The sequence below is a fragment of the Polypterus senegalus genome, chromosome 4 (genome assembly GCF_016835505.1).
Source record: "Polypterus senegalus isolate Bchr_013 chromosome 4, ASM1683550v1, whole genome shotgun sequence".
In the NCBI taxonomy this organism is placed as follows: Eukaryota; Metazoa; Chordata; class Cladistia; order Polypteriformes; family Polypteridae; genus Polypterus; species Polypterus senegalus.
Window position 1 is genome coordinate 91220973 of NC_053157.1, and position 20246 is coordinate 91241218.

General features: G+C 37.7%; 1 protein-coding gene across 1 annotated transcript in view; it reads right to left on the reverse strand.

Moving 5' to 3' along the window:
• Positions 1 to 20246, reverse strand: part of trappc11 (trafficking protein particle complex subunit 11) — a 158927-nt gene that overhangs the window by 16395 nt on the left and 122286 nt on the right. The gene's annotated exons all lie outside the window — the stretch shown is intronic.

Consider the following 20246-nt stretch of genomic DNA (forward strand, 5'->3'; position numbering starts at 1 on the left):
AAAAGATGGTTGCAATGCTGTATAATCCGGCCAGATGGAGCATTGAATGCTTCAGTTAACTGCAGTGTCCAGGAAGCCCTATACCGTATCTTTAATATACTGTATAGGCAGTTCTTGTATTGTCAACATAGTTTCATAAATAGATGACGTGGTAAAAAAAACTACATAAAAACCGATTAATAAAACAGATTAGTTAAATCACTCAATACACAACCCATGATGATTATGCTATTTATTATTAAATAATGAATTAATAAAACTGGTTAGTAAAATATTTTTATTCTAGACTATAAGTGAAGAAAAATAAAGCAAGTTACAGTAGGCGGTTGATACGACAGCTTGCGTGGTGCAATGCTAAGAACTGCTGATTTCCGATCCGTGCTATATAAAATCATCACATTCAAATATTAACAATTCCCACACACCCTTCCTACATTCACGACATGTGTACTTGTTGCAGTGTACACATCTCTCTGTGCTATGGTTCCTATTACATTAGCACCTGACATTGTACTTTCTTCCCTATATAAATAACATTCGAGTATAGCGTCTCCAAATAAATCACATTCGAGCTATAGCGCGTCTCCAAATAAATCACATTTGAGTTATAGCGCTTTTATGTGAAAACAGCATTGTCAGATTTGGGGGTGGGTCGTGAACGCGACTGAGAGAATGGAACTGAATTTAAAAAAAGCTAACCTTTACAATTATCATGCATTTACATATTCGTTTTCAAACAATATTGCATTATTATATAGGAGCTTCCCTGTCTGCCTATCATATAGTGCCTTTCCTTCCTACCTATCTATATATCTATCCCCTTAGCTGTTTTTTATATATCTATTATACAGTGCCTTCCCTGTTTATTTATATATCTAGTGCCTTCTCTGCCTGTCTGTCTTTCTGCCTGATTGCATATAGCGCTAAACTCACTGCTCTGTACTATTCTGTCCCCTGCATGTCCTGGAGTATAAAAGAAACAGCACCATACAGCAACATGTGCGAACTGGCAAGTTCGGGGAAAAAACACGCGGTCACTGATTACAAACCGCAAGATGAATGAAAGAGACAATATATGTAAAACATCATCAGCACTAATGCAATATTATTTGAAAACGAATAGCGTCAGATCGGGTTTGAATATGCGCCCGATCTGACGCTGTTCGCTTTCAAATAATATTGCATGTACTGTGCGTTGAAAGTGCTGCACTGAATAAGCTGACTCCTTCTGTAACAGCGTGTATTCAAACCCGATCTGACGCTAATATTGCATGTACTTAACTATTTTAGAATAAAACATAAATTTGATTTCAGTCAGTCTGTAAGAGCCAGTGTACATTACGGAACGTATTAGGGCCACGGTGAAAAAAATACGGACACAGTGAAGAAAAAAAAAATCTAAATGTCGAGATTAAAGTCGACATGTTGACTTTATTCTCGACATTTCCACTTTATTGTCGCCAATTATGTCGAGATTAAAGTCGACATTTTCCACTTTATTCTAATAGTTTATTTTGTCAGTAGAATGTCGCAAACTAAACTAAATCTTAAAATGAATGTTTAATTTACTAGATTTTCTCAAACCCGTCATTAATTAATGTAGCACATTAAATGCTTTATATTAAGTGTTCCCGACCCAGTTAAGTTGTGTTTACACGGATTACTGTAGAAACGGAACACACGTGAAATGCGTGTATTCCAAATAATGATCTATTCTTTCCACTCTAAAACTCCACTTCACTCCCAGATAATCAATCAAGGCATGAGCTGGGAGAAGTTTGTGCACGTTTTAAGTCGTTGGGGGGATGGAATAGCCGACTCGGAACCAGTGGTGCGCTGTCAGATCCGGAAATCTCTGCATGACAGTCTCGTGCACATTCTCTTTTAAATTCTTGGACAATTTGGCTTTGCCGTTTGTCCCACTCCAGTTCAATGTAACCCATGGGTCTCAATCACAAAATCAGCCAACACTGTAAACAGATGACACAACAAATTATATACTCTGAAACGTTCATTTGAACATTTAAAAATACAGTATATACAAAAACATAAATATAAAACAATCAACTATTATTGTTAAAGTCAGTCTGCTGTTCAGGATCAAGTTTACGGGCTTCGTTTAACGTTGAAGCACTAACAGCCAAAGTGCCACCGGTGTGTGTGTGTGTGTGCGCTCCGGCATTCGTCAGGTTTGTCTGAGCTGGCTTTAACACAAACACATTTGCGCCAGCAGGACGAAAAAACATTTTAGCACCATCTAACAGTCAGTAATAAGGAGAAGTCAGTACATTCTCCGTTGAGATTTCTCACATTCCACTCCTCCTAAGTTTGTCTTTTAATGAAGTTCTAAGAAAACTAAGAAAAATATTTTGGGTCACTTAAGCACGAAATAGCACGGACGCAAATGATCAAGATTTTAATTGTTGTTGTCATTTTCTCAAACATGATTTTCCAACTTGGCGTTTATAAAGATTTAGACAGACTGAATTTAAGAATGCACCCCTAGTAACCTAAAAAAACACACACACCGAAGAGCAAAGCGGAGCTGCGCATTCACACCTCAGACCGTCTTTTGTCTTGTAAATGAGGTATCCTAATTCACCTTCCAATCCCCACCAGCACACACACTCTTTGTCTGTACTGTACACTGTTGCTGTTTGTTAGGGCACTTGGTTATACAGAGTACTTTAATGTATAAAACACTAACTTCCTGGTTTGTTTTATTTTAAATATAGCTTATTACCTTATTCAGCAAAATAAACAATGTTATCTTTGTGTTAATTATTAACGTATTGATGTCTTTTAATTAAGGACAAAAATAGACCATGCGCTTGTGTTTAGGACTGCTGAACAGCTGTGTTCATAGGTTTAATCAACGATTTACAAGACAACAGTTAAAGCATTTGTGGATGAGAGTGTGTGTGTGTGTGCGCTCCTGCATTTCTCCGTTGGCTTTAACACAAACACATTTGCAGACAGGTCTAAAGAACCCTCCCCGCCAAAAAAACACACACAGAGCAATTAGCGCCACGTCATAGTCAGGATTCTCCACTGAGGTTTCTCACCTAAGTTTGTGTTTGCTCTTTTGATGGAGTTCTTAAAACCCAAAAAATTATTTATACTGAGAAAAAATTATTATGGGTCACATAATCACAAACACAAACTAGCACAGATACATATGATCAAGTGTTTAACTATTGTTTTCATTTGTTTCTATGACCAGTAATAATATTAATAATAATTATTATTGTTAGCCCAACTCTTTGACTATTTAAAACAAAAGCGTCTCCCATTTTTGCCCATTTACTGTAAGTAGTTGGTTCAAGTAAATGTTTTTTTTAAATACCCAAACAATCCCCCAACAATTAAAACACGCACACACGACTTTAGAAATAAAATGTATTCTTCCAAAACTAGTCAATCGCTTCTTAAAACCGTTCTCACCTCTCCGCCAGTGTCTTTTGTTAATCTAAATGTGCTGATAAAAGAAAAGCTGCAAGTAGCCGGCTATTCCATCCCCCGAACGACTTAGAACGTGCACAAACTTCTCCCAGCTCATGCCTTGTTGGATTATCTGGGAGTGAAGTGGAGTTTTAGAGAGGAAATAATAGATCATTATTTGGAATACACGCTTTTCACGTGTGTTCCGTTTCTACAGTAATCCGTGTAAACACATTTTAAAACAGAAACGTTTTCATATTGTAGTAGTAAATGACAAAATGTAAGCATAAACTATATAATGTATGAAGCCTGAAGTCCAAATATCAAACACTTTCACAAAAGGAACAAATATAACAGAACAAGTATGCTTTTATTCAAAAAATATAACTGCAGAAAAAAAACGCCTTAACATGCGACATTGACACTTGTTTATCGCGACTGCCTCCGTAGCGCAATTGAATCAGCTCCCGACTGCGAGTCAGAAGACCGTGAGTTCGATCCTGCACCACTTTGTTTTGAGAAGTAAACTGCTCTTATTCTTACTATTTTAGAATAAAAACATGCATTTGATTTCAGTGTGTAACAGTGTAATTTATGATACTTGTAAAGGTTAGTTTTTTTATTCACTTTTCATTCTCTCAGTCGTGTTCAGGATCCTTCCCTACCCCCCATCTGAGAATGCTGTTTTCACATAAAGATGCGCTGTAGCTCTGCAGTGTACTTGTGACTGCATTCTCGTACCAATGCTTGCGAACTGAAGTGCCTGCATGCAGTTTTCGTGGCATTACACGTCTATTTTTTTGAGCATGCCCATGTCGCTCAAACACAGGAACATATGTTGGTGTACAAGAATAAAAACAAGTGCACTTTTATTCTAGACTATAAGTGAAGAAAAATAAAGCAAGTTACAGTAGGCGGTTGATACGACAGCTTGCGTGGTGCAATGCTAAGAATTGCTGATTTCCGATCCGTGCTGTATAAAATCATCACATTCAAATATTAACAATTTCCACACACCCTTCCTACATTCACGACATGTGTACTTGTTGCAGTGTACACATCTCTCTGTGCTATGGTTCCTATTACACTGAATGAGCACCTGACATTGTACTTTCTTCCCTGTTTAAATAACATTCGAGTATAGCGCGTCTCCAAATAAATCACATTCGAGTATAGCGCGTCTCCAAATAAATCACATTCGAGCTATAGCGCTCTCCAAATAAATCACATTTGAGTTATAGCGTCTTTATGTGAAAACAGCATTGTCAGAGGGGGGTTCGTGAACGCGACTGAGAGAATGGAACTGAATTTAAAAAAAGCTAACCGTTACAATTATCATGCATTTACACTGGCTCTTACAGACTGACTGAAATAAAATGTATGTTTTATTCTAAAATAGTTAAGTACATGCAATATTAGCGTCAGATCGGGTTTGAATACACGCTGTTACAGAAGGAGTCAGCTTATTCAGTGCAGCACTTTCAACGCACAGTACATGCAATATGTAGGCGCATATTCAAACCCGATCTGACGCTATTCGCTTTCAAATAATATTGCATTAGTGCGATGATGTTTTTACATATATTATCGCTTTCATTCATCTTGCGGTTTGTAATCAGTGACGCGTGTTTTTCCCCGATCTTGCCAGTTCGCACATGTTGCTGTATGGTGCTGTTTCTTTTGTACTCCAGGACATGCAGAGGACAGAATAGTACAGAGCAGTAAGTTCAGCGCTATATGCAATCAGACAGACAGAGAAGGCACTAGATATATAAATAAACAGGGAAGGCACTGTATAATAGATATATAAAAAACAGCTAAGGGGATAGATATATAGATAGGTAGGTAGGAAGGAAAGGCACTATATGATAGGCAGACAGGGAAGCTCCTATATAATAATATAATGTTATAATTATAATAATAAAATATAATGTTAAAATCACGTGATTGCAACTCAGCGCAGCTAAATTGCTGGCGTGTGTTAGCGTGTTCTTGAGAACAAAGCGCCATCTAGTGGTGGAACCAGGTAAATGAATAAATAGGGCATGAATGGGCGTGTTTACTGTGAAATCTTGACACGCCTTCTATCAGTAGAGGGAGGGGGGGATCACGGCGTGCATAGGGCAGCCGTACGCCATTCACACGGCCGCGGCTATTTGACGTGGCTCCATCTGTAAAAGGTAATTTGACCAACTTAATCTTTAAACTCTGAGTAACCTTAGCCAAAATTATTTTGTACATTAGGCTAAAACAGTGTGATCATTGAACATTTTGTAATTAGATGTAATTAGAATTACTAACGGTCACGGAAGTCCAATGATCCCCAGTAAGAGCCACAAAGTCTGCTTTCTGTAATGCATCTAATTTTGCTTGCTTTTCAGTGTGCACAAAACCATGCTTTTATCAAGGCTTTCGGAAGTCGAAATGATCAGTCGTAGGAACGCGCTTTATTCCGACTCTAACATTTTTGTAGCTGTGATGTGTGCATCAGTGTAATGGATGTACCAGGAAATCATGCATTGACAAAAGTTCCTGTTTGCTTGAAATTGAAAGTGTGATTAAATGCGTTATTTTTTTAACACGTTATGGAGGACATGCATCGAAGCTTCTCAGCTGTGCTTGTGCTAATAAAGGGAAACATTTTAAAAATAACATAACATGATTCTCGTTAACGAATATTTTTTCATACGTTCCAAACCAAGGAGATGCGAAGGTAAAATGAATCGGGTAGCGCGCGTACATACTCAGTGCATCCCCTCTCGGGAATCGAACCTCGAATGTCGGCATTAGAGGCGAAGACTCTACAATTGCGCCACAGCGTGTGGCTTGTCCATGCGAGAGTATGTACTGTAGATCAGGGTATATATATATACATTTAAATATATACCCGCGTATCGCAGTGGAGAAGTAGAAGTTAAGAAAAAGAAAAGGAAACATTTTAAAAATAACGTAACATGACTGTCAATATACAGTATTTGTTTTGTGAGTGTTACTGAGTGTTGCTGTCATCAAGGATTTGATTATCATTATTTCTTTCAATTAGGTTTGTATTTGTAGGATGTGTTGTGTTCAAGTTACATTCCGTGTTTGTCAATCGTTGTAATGATGACAGGTTTCACTCATCGATTCGTTTCTTACTGCATCAATAAACAGCTCGTCTTCTTCTTTATCCGAGACCTGACACACTGCATGCACGGGTTTTTTTTTAGCGGGACATTGACTTTTTCCACCGTGTGCTTTGTTTCCACAGTAGCAGCATTTATGAATATGCTTGTATGTATCAGACGCTTCATATTTTTTGCTGCCTTTTCAATTGTGTAATTGGTTTTGTTCAGCTCTTTGGAACTGTTGACTTTTATCTGTGCACTGCGTCAGTTCACGTGAGCCGCTCGGTGTACATGCATCGAAGTTTCCCAGTTGTGCTGGTGCCATCTCGTGCTATGTCCATGGCTGTATTTAATGTTACCTTAGTCCTGGCACTTAAAACTTTCTCTCGCAGTTTAAGCTGAGTTTGTGTCAAACACCACCCTGACCATCTCATCTTCCTCTGCATAAGCACAGTCCTTAACCCGTGAATATTTAGTGGGAGTTTGCTATTGGATTGCCGCTGACGGACGGCCTTATATGGGCAGGCACTAAATTACAAACGCCAGCGGCAGCTTGTCTATGAACTTAATTTAAAGTGTAGGTTTACATCGTGCTTTGTTTCAGTAGCAGAACTCATCAATATAGTTGTATATGTCACTCGCCGCTTCTTATTGTTTCGCTGCCTTCTCAATTATATAATGCATGTTTTCTTCAGCGCTTTTTGGAGGTCTTCCTGATTTTCTACGTACTGCGTGATTACGTGGGAGGCGTGATGATGTCACACGAAACTCCGCCCCCACGGCGTTGAAGCTCATCTCCATTACAGTAAATGGAGAAAAACTGCTTCCAGTTATGACCATTACGCGTAGAATTTCGATATAAAACCTGCCCAACTTTTGTAAGGAGTGAGTGAGTGAGTGAGGGCTTTGCCTTTTATTAGTATAGATATATATATATACATATATAGACAAAGAAATGAAAAGTCTCAGAACAGTATCATTTCAATGGTAGGTTTATTTCAACAGTGGCAGATTGCACATCAAAAGGAAAATCGAAAAAATAACTTTAAATAAAAGATAGAAATTGATTTGCATTTCATTGAGGGAAATAAGTTTTTGAACCTTCTAACAAAAAAACTTGAAGACTTAATACTTAGTGGAAAAACCCTTGTTTGCAAGCACAGAGGTCAAACGTTTCTTGTAATTGATGACCAAGTTTGCGCACATTTTAGGAGGAATGTTGGTCCACTCCTCTTTGCAGATCATCTCTAAATCTCTAAGGTTTCGAGGCTGTCTCTGTGCTACTCTGAGATTGAGCTCCCTCCATAGGTTTTCTATTGGATTAAGGTCCGAGACTGACTAGGCCACTCCATGACCTTAATGTGCTTCTTCTTGAGCCACTCCTTTGTTGCCTTTGCTGTATGTTTTGGGTCATTGTCGTGCTGGAACACCCATCCACGACCCATTTTCAGTTTCCTGGCAGAGGGAAGGAGATTGTCGCTCAGGATTTCACAATACATGGCTCCGTCCATTTTCCCGTTAATGCGATTAAGTTGTCCTGTGCCCTTAGCAGAAAAACACCCCAAAGCAAAATGTTTCCACCCCCATGCTTGACGGTGTTTTGGGGGTCATAGGCAGCATTTTTCTTCCTCCAAACACAGCGAGTTGAGTTAATGCCAAAGAGCTCTATTTTGGTCTCATCAGACCACAGCACCTTCTCCCAGTCACTCTCTGAATCATTCAGGTGTTCATTGGCAAACTTCAGACGGGCCTGCACATGTGCCTTCTTGAGCAGGGGGACCTTGCGAGCCCTGCAGGATTTTAATCCATTGCGGTGTAATGTGTTTCCAATGGTTTTCTTGGTGACTATGGTCCCTGCTAATTTGAGGTTATTAACTAACTCCTCCCGTGTAGTTCTAGGATTCTTTTCACCTTTCTCAGAACCATTGACACCCACGAGGTGAGATCTTGCGTGGAGCCCCAGAGCGAGGTCGATTGATGGTCATTTTGTGCTCCTTCCATTTTGAACAATCGCACCAACAGTTGTCACCTTCTCTCCCAGCTTCTTGCTAATGGTTTTGTAGCCCATTCCAGCCTTGTGCAGGTCTACAATTTTGTCTCTGACATCCTTGGACAGCTCTTTGGTCTTTCCCATGTTGTAGAGTGTGGAGTCTGCTTGATTGATTGATTCTGTGGACAGGTGTCTTTTATACAGGTGACTAGTTAAGACAGGTGTCCTTAATGAGGGTGACTAATTGAGTAGAAGTGTCTAACCACTCTGTGGGAGCCAGAACTCTTAATGGTTGGTAGGGGTTCAAAACTTATTTCCCTCAATGAAATGCAAATCAATTTCTATCTTTTATTTAAAGTTATTTTTGATTTTCCTTTTGATGTGCAATCTGCCACTGTTGAAATAAACCTACCATTGAAATGATACTGTTCTGAGACTTTTCATTTCTTTGTCATTGGACAAACTTACAAAATCAGTGAGGGGTCAAATAATTATTTCCTCCACTGTATGTATATATATATATATATATATATATATATGTATATATATATATATATGTATATGTATATATATATATGTATATATATATATATATATATATATGACTTTATATATTCCAGCGCTGACTTTATATATTCAAGTTTTAACTTTATTTATTCCGACAGTGACTTTATATAATCAAGTTTTGACTTTATATATTCGGGAATGACTTTACATGTATATATACAAGTTTTGACTTTATATAGTTAAATGTAGTCATCATTGCATAACTTTTTCTTTACCATAGAAATTCAACTTCCATTCCTAACAAAGATATTTCTGTCGACTAAATAGAACCTACTTATATCCAAATTCGAGCTATTGAGCTGTCGCCTGCCTGAATAAGTCACCCTCGCTTCGCTCTTACTTTTTTACCGTTCATTTAATCATGGCTAGTGGCGGAAAAATTATAAAATGGAAGAAGGATCACACTGAGTATGGCTTTACCAAAATTATTATTGATGGCGAATAAAGTATCAATTATTCATAAAGCTTCAAATGGTGATCTGTTTTTCTGTGTTAACCTCATATTTTTTCATACTTCTTCTCAAACCAAGGGGGTCAATGTAATCGGTGTACCAGGAAATCATGTATTGACAGAAGTTCCCCTTTGCTTGGAATGCAAAGTGTGATTAAATGCATTATTTTTTAACGTGTTATGGAGCACATGCATCGAAGCTTCTCAGCTGTGCTTGTGCTAAGAAAAGGAAACATTTTAAAAATAACGTAACACAATTGTCAATGTAACCTTTTGTAGGTAGTGCCTGGAGGATTCAGTGTGGAGAAACTGTAGAGACAGCGTGTGTATTAACGTGTGCATTTTTCTGTGAGTATTTGGTGGCAGCGTCACAAACTCGCTTCTGTAACACTGCGTTAGCTGCGGAGTTCAGCTCAGAGCAAAATGAGGTGAATGGGAGGGGAGATGATGAAGTGACTCCCCCACAAACACAGTCTCTTGGAATTTGCATAACTACAGCCCTTCACTTACAATTTTAACTTAGTTACAAAGTGATCAAAACTCTCGGTTATATCCTGCGTGCACTCATTAAACTTGTATCCCGCATTACCCGTGTGCATGACAAACGCCAGCGGCAGCCTGTCTATGAACTTAACTTAAACTTTAGGTTTACACCGTGCTTTGTTTCCGAAGTAGCAGCACTCATGAATATGGTTGTATATGTCACTCGCTCGCTTCTTATTGTTTCGCTGCCTTCTCAATTATATAATGCATGTTTCCTTCAGAGCTTTTTGGAGCTCTTCCTGGTTTTCTACATACTGCGTTCACAGTCAGTTCACGTGAGTACGTGGGAGGCGTGATGATGTCACACGAAACTCCGCCCCCCCATGGCTTTCAAGCTCAACTCCATTACAGTATATGGAGAAAAATAGCTTTCTGTTATGACCATTACGCATAGAATTTCGAAATGAAACCTGCCCAACTTTTGTAAGGAAGCTGTAAGGAATAAGCCTGCTAAATTTCAGCCTTCCACCCACACGGGAAGTTGGAGAATTAGTGATGAGTCAGTGAGTGAGTCAGTCAGTGAGTGAGTGAGTGAGGGCTTTGCCTTTTATTAGTATAGATAACATTATTAATGAAACCAGAAGTACAATGGTCCCAACACAAAAAAACAGCACTGGATAGAGTATACAGAGCACATGTCTAAAATAATGCATTTTTTTTTATTAAAGCTTGAAAAAGCCTGAAACATGTTTTTTCCTTTTAATACCACACTACGCCTGCATCTGTAGACAATTTACAGATGCTTCTTCTGCAGATGTAATAAGACCCTTAAAGGAAAAACATTGTCTACAAGATAACACTGCCCATGAGATACTAAGAAGACTCTTAAGCTTATATTTAGGGTACATTTTTTAGAAAAACCTATGGAGCTCATGCATACTCTACCAACTACAACTGCAATGTTATAGTATATTCAAGAAAGATTTTTATATCCTAAATATATTCTGAGACTGACGTCCCCTAGTTTTAATACTTGGTGGTGCTCTCTTTGGCATAAATTATTTTTTTGTAGGCATTTTTGTAATTTTCAGTTTCCTACATTGATCCAAAATAATTTTTGCCCACTCCTAGTTACAGAACTCCTTTAAACTATTTGATGTTTACTGTTTTATTACTTGTATTTCCTGCTTCATTCTTTAACTTTCCATTGCTTCTTTCTGTGCCAATGTATTGTGGATTTGCTTGAGCTATAGGTCATTGTCTTTTTGCAAGGTTCACTTAAGGTTCAGCTTAATCTTTTATTTATAGGTATATACTAGGAGTGTGACGAGATCTCGTAGTACGAGATCTCGCGAGATCAGATTTGTCTGGCGAGATGCGTCTGGTCTCGCGTGAACGTGACAATATCCTTGCGTTATTGGTATGATGGAGTGTGAGGAAGAAGTAAGGATAGAAGATGCGCCCGCGACATTTAAATCGTTGGTGTGGCAACATTTTGGATTCCTTGTGGCAATAAGAAATGGCGAAAAAATGACAGACAAGACAAAGACAATTTGCAAACACTGTAAGAAATGAATACCGTACACCTCTGCTAACACAAGCACTATGCAAAAGCATTTAGAAAACAACCACAGCTCGTTAATAAAAGCTGCGCCTGTGAAGAAAATGGAAAGCAATTCAGTTTGCATAAAAGGGCAAACAACCATAACAAATGCCTTTGCAGCTAAACTTCCACCATCCAATGCAAGAGCCACGGCAATAACAAGAGACATCGGCGTTTTCATTGCAGCCGATATGAGACCATTTTCTGTGGTGGAAAATCTGGGATTTCGGCGACTCATCCACACACTGGAACCAAAGTATGCCATCCCGTCATGCGCACATTTTACTCGCACGGTGGTCCCGACCCTGTACAAGGAGTGCAAGGAAAACGTTGTACAGGCTCTAAAAGAGGCAGAAACCATCGCCATAACTACTGACGGTTGGACTTCTAGGTGTACACAGAGCTATATCACAATTACAGCCCACATTATCAACAGTAATTGGGAAATGGTACATTTTGTACTGCAGACGCACCCACTTTTTGAATCACACACAGGGGCCAACGTCGCTGAAGTTTTACAAGAAGCTGTCACACAGTGGGGTCTTAAAAAGCCAAACCATTGCATCGCTATTGTAACAGACAATGCGCGTAATATGGATGTGGCTGGGTGCGAGGCAGGATTGGAGCCGCACATCAAATGCTTCGCGCACACAATAAATCTCGCTACACAGGCTGGCCTCGGTGTTGTTCGTGCCGCTCGTTTGCTTGGGCAGGTGAGACGTGTAACTGCTTTTTTTCACCGGAGTTTGACAGCTTCCGCGGTACTGACGTCTAAGCAGAAGCTGCTACAACTGCCACCGCACAAATTAATAATGGACGTCACCACGCGATGGAATTCATCATTGGATATGCTGGTTCGTTACCTGGAGCAGTAGGCCGCTATAGCAGCAGCGCTCACCAGCCCAGAAATAAGACAAAATGCCCGAAACATTGACACACTGGATACCTGCGACACTGTCAATGCCGAATTTCTTGTGAAGCTGCTGAATCCTTTAAAGACAGCTATCACTGTCTTGTGTGAAGAGAAGAGGCCCACAGCGTCTCTCATCGTGCCACTGAAGAACATGATAGAACAAAACATGGCACCAAATGACAGTGATTCCCCCACTGTGGCCGACACAGAGAGAGCAATTCTCAGCAATATTTCAGGCAGATACAGTGGGGATGTATACAACTACCTGCTGGAGAGCACTGCGCTGGACCCAAGATTCCAGTCTCTACCGCAGCTAGACTGCAACCAGCGTGAGGCAGTCTTTCAGAGGATACAGAAAAGGGTGGAACAGTTGCAGCAAAACCAGGTATCATTGACTTGATTTTTTTTTCCCTAGAAGATTTATGTTTCCAGTACCAAATTTTAATGGATTTAATAGGTTCATGCTGTATTTGTGTGTGTTGTAAACATGAGAGCATCAAAGTGAGTGTATTTGTGTTAAAAGAGAGAGGGGGACTGCTTTGCTGCTTGCTGATGTTAAAGCCAGTGTTTCTGCTGCTTAAAGCCCACAGATGAGAAGAGTATAGAGCGCAAGGAAGAGGCATCAGTTCATTGTTCCACACATGGGCTAGGGGCTCTTGAAGCTGAAGGCAGAGCTGAGTCAGAAGAGGAACCTGCTTCCAAGAAGACAGCACTTGAGGATCTGCTAGGGGATTCTTTCTCGAAGACAGAACAGCCCAGCAAAGGAATTGAGAGGGAAAATGAACTTTACAGAAGAGAGGCATCTATCCCACTTAGTTGCTGCCCTCTGACATGGTGGATAGAAAACAGCTCCAAATATCCTTTGCTGTCTCCACTTGTCAAAGAATATCTTTTCATTCCTGCGACCTCTGTTCCAAGTGAGCGTGTCTTTTCAACTGCAGGAGACATAGTCACTGCCCAGAGGTCACAATTGCTGACAGAAAATGTAGACATGCTTATATTCTTAAAAAAAAAAACATGACCATATCTTAGGCTGTTCTGTATAGGTCATTACCTCATTACCTAGGTCTTAGCTCTTTTTCCAAGCTTAAGAAAATTTTGTTCATTGTTTTGCACTCTGAGTTTTAAGACAGCACTACTTTGATAGTTACACTAATTATGGTTAATTGCACGTAAAGGGATATTTGTGGTGTTTATTATTTATTTTTATTTATACTATTTAATTTTATTGTGCAATTAACTGCCTGTCAGTTTGTGGCAAAATATTTTGCAGTGTTTACATGTTATTACTGCATATCATTCATCAAAATAGAAGTTTTATTTCATAAAGTTGATTTCAAAATGGACATGCATTTTTTGCATTTTGTGTTTTTCAGTTAAATAAAAGGCTATTTTTGCTATATATTTAAACATTGAGGATTTCTTTAAAAAAATGTCTAAAAGTCTTGTCTCGTTCTCGTGAACCCAGTCTCGTGTCTCGTCTCGTGGGAAAAGCGTCTTGTCACACCCCTAGTATATACTCTTGCAAAATGTAAAATTCAAAGTTGACATTATGATGGCAAATTAGCTAGGGCGTGAGACAGAACAATTTCTCTATAATTCCTCCAACACTATCCCAACAGAGTTGATAGGAGGCTCTTATAGTCAAAGGCAGTTTTTACTTTTCTGCATACATGAAGTGGACAATTGTAGGTAGCCAAATTGCACTACCTTCGTCCTATCTGTCAAGGACATGTTTTCCCAATAGTCAATGGGTACTGTCTGGAAAATTTCAGACAAACATGTTCGTTGTTTTTTAAGAGAAAAAACTTTTGCCATCCTGATCTCACATATGAGAAAACGTTGTGCAGCCTCATTCAGACGGTTAATTTGTATACTTTAACAATGACTGAGGGAGCACCCTGTAATTTTCTTGATGTTACCATGGAGATCTTAGAAATTTTCCACAGCAGATTTTTTTTCTGCTCATGGGAATAATTTTGTGTGATGGCCGATTAATTTTGTGATATGGCCTGGTTTAGAGAAATGGCTAGCGATATAACATTTTCTCCATTTCTAGATGATCTTTCCCACAATGGAGTAATTTCAGACGATTGGGAGTAAATGCTTGGAGATAGGCTTTAAAGCTTTTCCAAGCTTATAGATAATCAATAACTTTTTCTAAATCAAGGATACTTAAACTTTTTAATCTGAGCACCCACATAAGAAAATTTGGTACTATAATGGGACCTAAGAATTAGATTAATACCACAATGACAGCAGAACAATGCATAGACACATAACAGTGGCCACATGGTAAAATAAACATTTGTTTCAATACAAGCATATGTCTCAAGAGGGTCTTAAATAACGTTATTTAAAAAAAAAAAAAAAGTTTTTCAAAAGAGCTCCACCATTAACAATACTTTCTTCTAAATGATTCTGAAAATTGTTCTACATATCATGATTTTCATTTAACAATACATTGAGTACTTAAGTTGACTCGCAGGGCTAAATTACTCCAAAAAATATATGGTTTATTTTAATTTTGTACGGGTGATAGGATACATCTTAAAGAAAAATGCAGCAAACAGTCCAGTTTCAAATGTTTAAACTGACACATCATGCTGAATGCCAAAGTGGCTGCTGTACAGACTGTCTCACCCTTTTGATTTTTCTGGTGTTCATACAGTTCTCAACGATTTAGAAAAAATCTTTCACACTATCAGTAGATTGAAATTCACCAAACCACTTTATAATCATATTATAAGAAGAAATTTACCCTAATGCAAAATCTTCTTTGCTCCTCTGTTAAAGATTTAGATTCAAATACAGCGAATAAGTAACGAGGCACTGACAGGCCCACGGCTGTTGAAAGTAAATTTAGCATAAAGTACCGTGTCTGTTTCATTCCCTTCTGCTTTCTTTCTTATGCAAGTCTTTGTTTGTCAGTCATCTCAGTTTGATTGTTACACAGGTTGCGTGATGGGTGGGGGTGTTGTGTTGAGCACTTATTATATTTTTGTACTATAGAAAGCACATTTTTTTGTGATGCATTACTGGCGCAGTTTTTAGACCACTCACCACAGAAATTGTGCTTCGAAAAGCTTGCCTAATTTTATTACACAATCATGCAGCAGCCTATAATAAACATGGTCACGACTCATTAATTAAGAAACACTGTTCTAAATGACTCAGGAAGCTTTTTTGATCTTGGTATGATTCTGATTTTTGGCACTTGATGTAATATTAAGTGTAGGGATGTGTTTACTTTTTCTGCACAAGGACACTGCATTTTGTTGGGTGCAAAAATTAACTTTTTCAATGCATAAATCAAATTCAGTCTAGAATATAAGACATGATTTGTGAAATTATGTATAGACATCAGTATTTAAAAGTACAGCAAGCCATAGAAACACATAATACAATTTCCCATTTGAAATTTCAACAAAACTTTGTGATCTTGACTTCACATGTCTAATTTTAATAAATTTAACACAGCTGTACAAAAACATGTAGACATAAGAAAACATTTCCATTTCTGCTTTCAAAATTATATTTATCAGCATTAAAGCATGACCTGCTTACTTTTTTTTTCTATAATGTATACAAAACTATGAAGGTTAACCAAAGCACTTAAGTGAGGTAGAAATTATTCATTTATGATAAACAATGGAGAAAATACAAAATAGCCTGCATGACTGTACTATTTGCTTTTATTTTGCTTTAATTCAGCTCTTTTTTCCCTTAATATTTACATGTGACTCTGTTTCTGAGAAAACAAGAATACAGTAAATAACTATTACAACTAACTTGTATCAAAACACACTTTGAGGTGTGGCAGCAGAGGCACAAGGTGAAACTGAAACTTTTAACATGATGACAAGACACTGCAGATTACAGGTCACACAGCTGGATTTTTAATAAATTTGCAAATCTTTCTGAAAACACATACAGGTAAAATTCCATTATAACGAATATTTTAACAAGGAAATTTTCATTACAACAAAGTATTTTTATGGTCCCGACAGCTTCCCCATTTGACACGAGTCTATGGGAATCTCGTTACTACGAAGTACATTCAGCAGATACTTTCATTATAATGAAGTGCACAAAAGACCTTGAAATGCCTGAATGAATCATCCACAGAGCAGTTAGTTCTGTGGCCGCAGCTCAGTTGTGCACAACGATCCCCAAACAGAAACACTATAATTTTTTTTCTTTCTTTGAACTTTCCTTGTACTGTTTTTTATTTTCGCCTTTTTTGTTTCCTGTGGTTTTCAGTGATACCTTTTATTTTTGCTTGTCAACATTTGAAAAACATCCATTGGAATTTAACTCATTGTCACCCTCTTATAGAAAAGGCAGACACGGAAAAACGATAACAGTTCATATTAGAAAAAAAATCTTTAATTTTTTGCAGCTCTCGACTGCTGCAAAAAGAAAAAAAGATATTGCCAGGGAATTTGGAATTTCACTATCGACACTGTCAACTTCCGTGAAAGACAGAGCAAAAAAAGTAGAAAAATGTCGGGTTACAAACATATGTGAACTGCTGCATTTGAAGATGTTGAAAAAGCCCTTTTTTGTGGTTCAGTGATGCTCGTTCAAGAAACATTCCCATTAATGCGGCACTCATTCAAGAAAATGTGTGGTTTGTAAACTCTCTTGGGACCTTCCCCAACTAGACAGCAAGCTGAAGAGCGTCCTGAAGTGCGATTACCGCATCTGTATGGGGCAACAGCAGGCTCACAGATATGCTGCGTCTCTCCGCCAAAGTAAACAGAAAAGATCTCGATGGGTGATGCAAGGTTAGGAGCACATAAATTGTAAATGCAGATACTGTAACAGGATTGCTTGATCACTGACCCGGCCCCGATCCTGCCTGACTGCTATGTCTGTGTATAGCAGAGTGGCAGATCACGATACAATAAATAACCGTGCCGTTCCTGTTTCAAGCTGAATAAAGCTGGTCTTTCTAAAATACTGAGACTAAGTCTCGTGTTTTGGGGTGCAAGAGTTCAGAAACCACACAATATGAACAAGAAATAATGATTCAGCTCCTGACTGATAACTGTGCTACCCACAACATGCTTCCACGTTCAGATAATGTTCGCTTTGAATTCCTCCCACCCAATTGCACGGCAGCGCATCAGCCTTTGGATTTGGGCATCATTCGCACCCTGAAAGTGTATTATCGCAAGGAAATGCAGAGAAAAAAATTCTCGTCAGCATAACTTGTAGGCAGGAGGAGATTAAAATTAATGCGAATGAAGATATTCAAATGATTGCAAATGCCTGGATACAAGTTAAAGAAAGCACTATAGTAACAAATACAGAATCTCATTACAACGAAATATTCATTACAATGAAATATATTTTAGGTCCCTGGGAGTTCGTTATAATGGAATTTCACCTGTATTAACTTTGTCATTAAGGGTTATTGCGTGGAGATTAATGGGCAAAAATGACAAATTTATTGATTTAAAATTAAATCTGTAATACAATACAATGTGCAGAAAGCCACTGTATCCTGGTCATAACTCTGCATTAAGCACTCTTAATCTTTCATAAATTTAAGAGAATAAATAAGTGTCACCATGATTCAGTAGCAATAAATTTTGACAGCAGCTACATTAAATATTAAAATAGTCACAAATTAAAAGAATTATTATAGCTAAAATAGCAAATATTCACAAATTTAGATTTTTTCAGAACTGGTAATAGAAACCACTAATTTAGAAAATGAAATTATAACCAATTCATTACAAATTATCTATGTAAAAATATGTTTGATGACTTGTTAAATGAGTTATAAAATGACTGCATAGGCACTATATAGACTAATACTGTCCTAATGCCTTAAAAATTATGTTTTTTGTGAATGTGCAGGTAAACAGCATGCCATTTATGCTTTTACAGCCTAATGATAGGCTCCAGTTCCCTACAACCTTGTAATGGAAAAAAAACTACAGAACCACAGAAAATGTCTAACTGTAAAAAGGATGCATAAAAAATATGACAATATGCAATATGCAAGCTTACTCAAGTGTCTTTTTCTTTAACAGTCTGTGTAGTGGTACATATAAAATCAATATAAATCTGCATGTTTTATGTTGCTCATCCATTTAATTTTGTTGCATTGAGTCTATAGTTTTAAAGAAAGGTTATAGCCCAGGAAACAGGATTATTCAAAAGAAGGAATATTACCACACATCTACACTAGTACTTACTGAGGAAGTCAGAAAAGAAAAAAAAAGCAATAGAAGAAAGTGAGGAAGACATAGGAAGATGCAGCACTTCAAAGCTTGTATTTTATTCTGTGCTCCTCACTTATGAATCGATTTTATAAACAGAACATAGTCCCCAAACACTGATGTTTATTTTGATAATGTTGATGTCTTTTGTAAGCTGCTTTGGATTACAAGCATCTGCTAAAGCCACATTTTCAGCCTTACCAGGACAAGGATAATGACAAAGACATATGTCCTATAGCTCACCGAATGGGAAGAAAAGTTGAAACAGTTAAAGAAAACTACCTATTGCAGGTTCGCTAGTCTGAACAAAAGGTTCACTAGTCTGAACAAAAGGTTCACTTGAACTAAGTAAAGAAGAATTAGGAGATTTTTGTTGTGGCCCTTGAGCTTGTGTGCTTAATTACATGTTTAAATATTTGATGGTATTACTAATTATTTCTTCTTAGAATTACTGTATGCTATAAATTGTACGTATATAGTACCTATTTTAATTTTCTTTTATCCTTGCTTTTTTCAATAATATTAATTTTTGGCAAACAGACTGAAAGGGTTTTAGGTATAATCCTTTGTTCCAAACATACCTCACATTTGTGACTGTGTCTCACCACCAGGGGTAGAATGGGCATAAATGACAGGAGGGACATCTGGCTAGAATCAAAGTTCTATATTAAAGCCTAGAATAGTAAATGGATAATTTGTGTTCTTCATCAAGGGGGTATCAGGAAAACACCTTCAGAATCTCAGGCTGGGGAAGAGGGATTCCTTGTAGAATAGATAAAACCTTGTTCCACATAAAAGAGGGCAGAAAGTATAGAACAATCATGGATGCCTGGTCTTTTAAACATGAAATGCTGCTAAGTTCTGCAGGGATACCTGGGGTGACCAGAAGTATTCCCCAGGAAATGCACCTAGAGTGGGGTTAAATGCCCACCCTTCAATCACTAATTTAAATGGCAAATTAAACATTTCCTGCCACAAATAATGACTCCAGTTTTTTTCTCATGTAACATAATACAACAAAACTTACAGAATTAGTTTAATACCAACATTAGTCATCAAAACTAAAACTCCAAAAAGAATTTCCCTTCACTATATTCTGTTTAATTAGAATGTTTACCTAAAGGTGCTGCATAAATAAAATTCATTATTATTATTATTATTATACTTTTATCACTTTCAGTTTCACATTCAAAGGAATGGCCATTTATTATTTGAGGTTTTCCACTTCTTTCAAATTATTTTATGGTACCATTATGCTCAAGATAATACAAGTAGAAGCGTGAGTAACACTTGTGACAAACAAACTGAACACAACATCAGCTGTACATGAACACAACATCAGCATGTATTATACCGTTAAGCCTTATGCTTTTGGATTTTTTATTTATTTTAGGAAGAAAATGGAGGGGGGGGGGCACATTTTTCGTAGTCATAAATAACTACTTTGTCAGAATA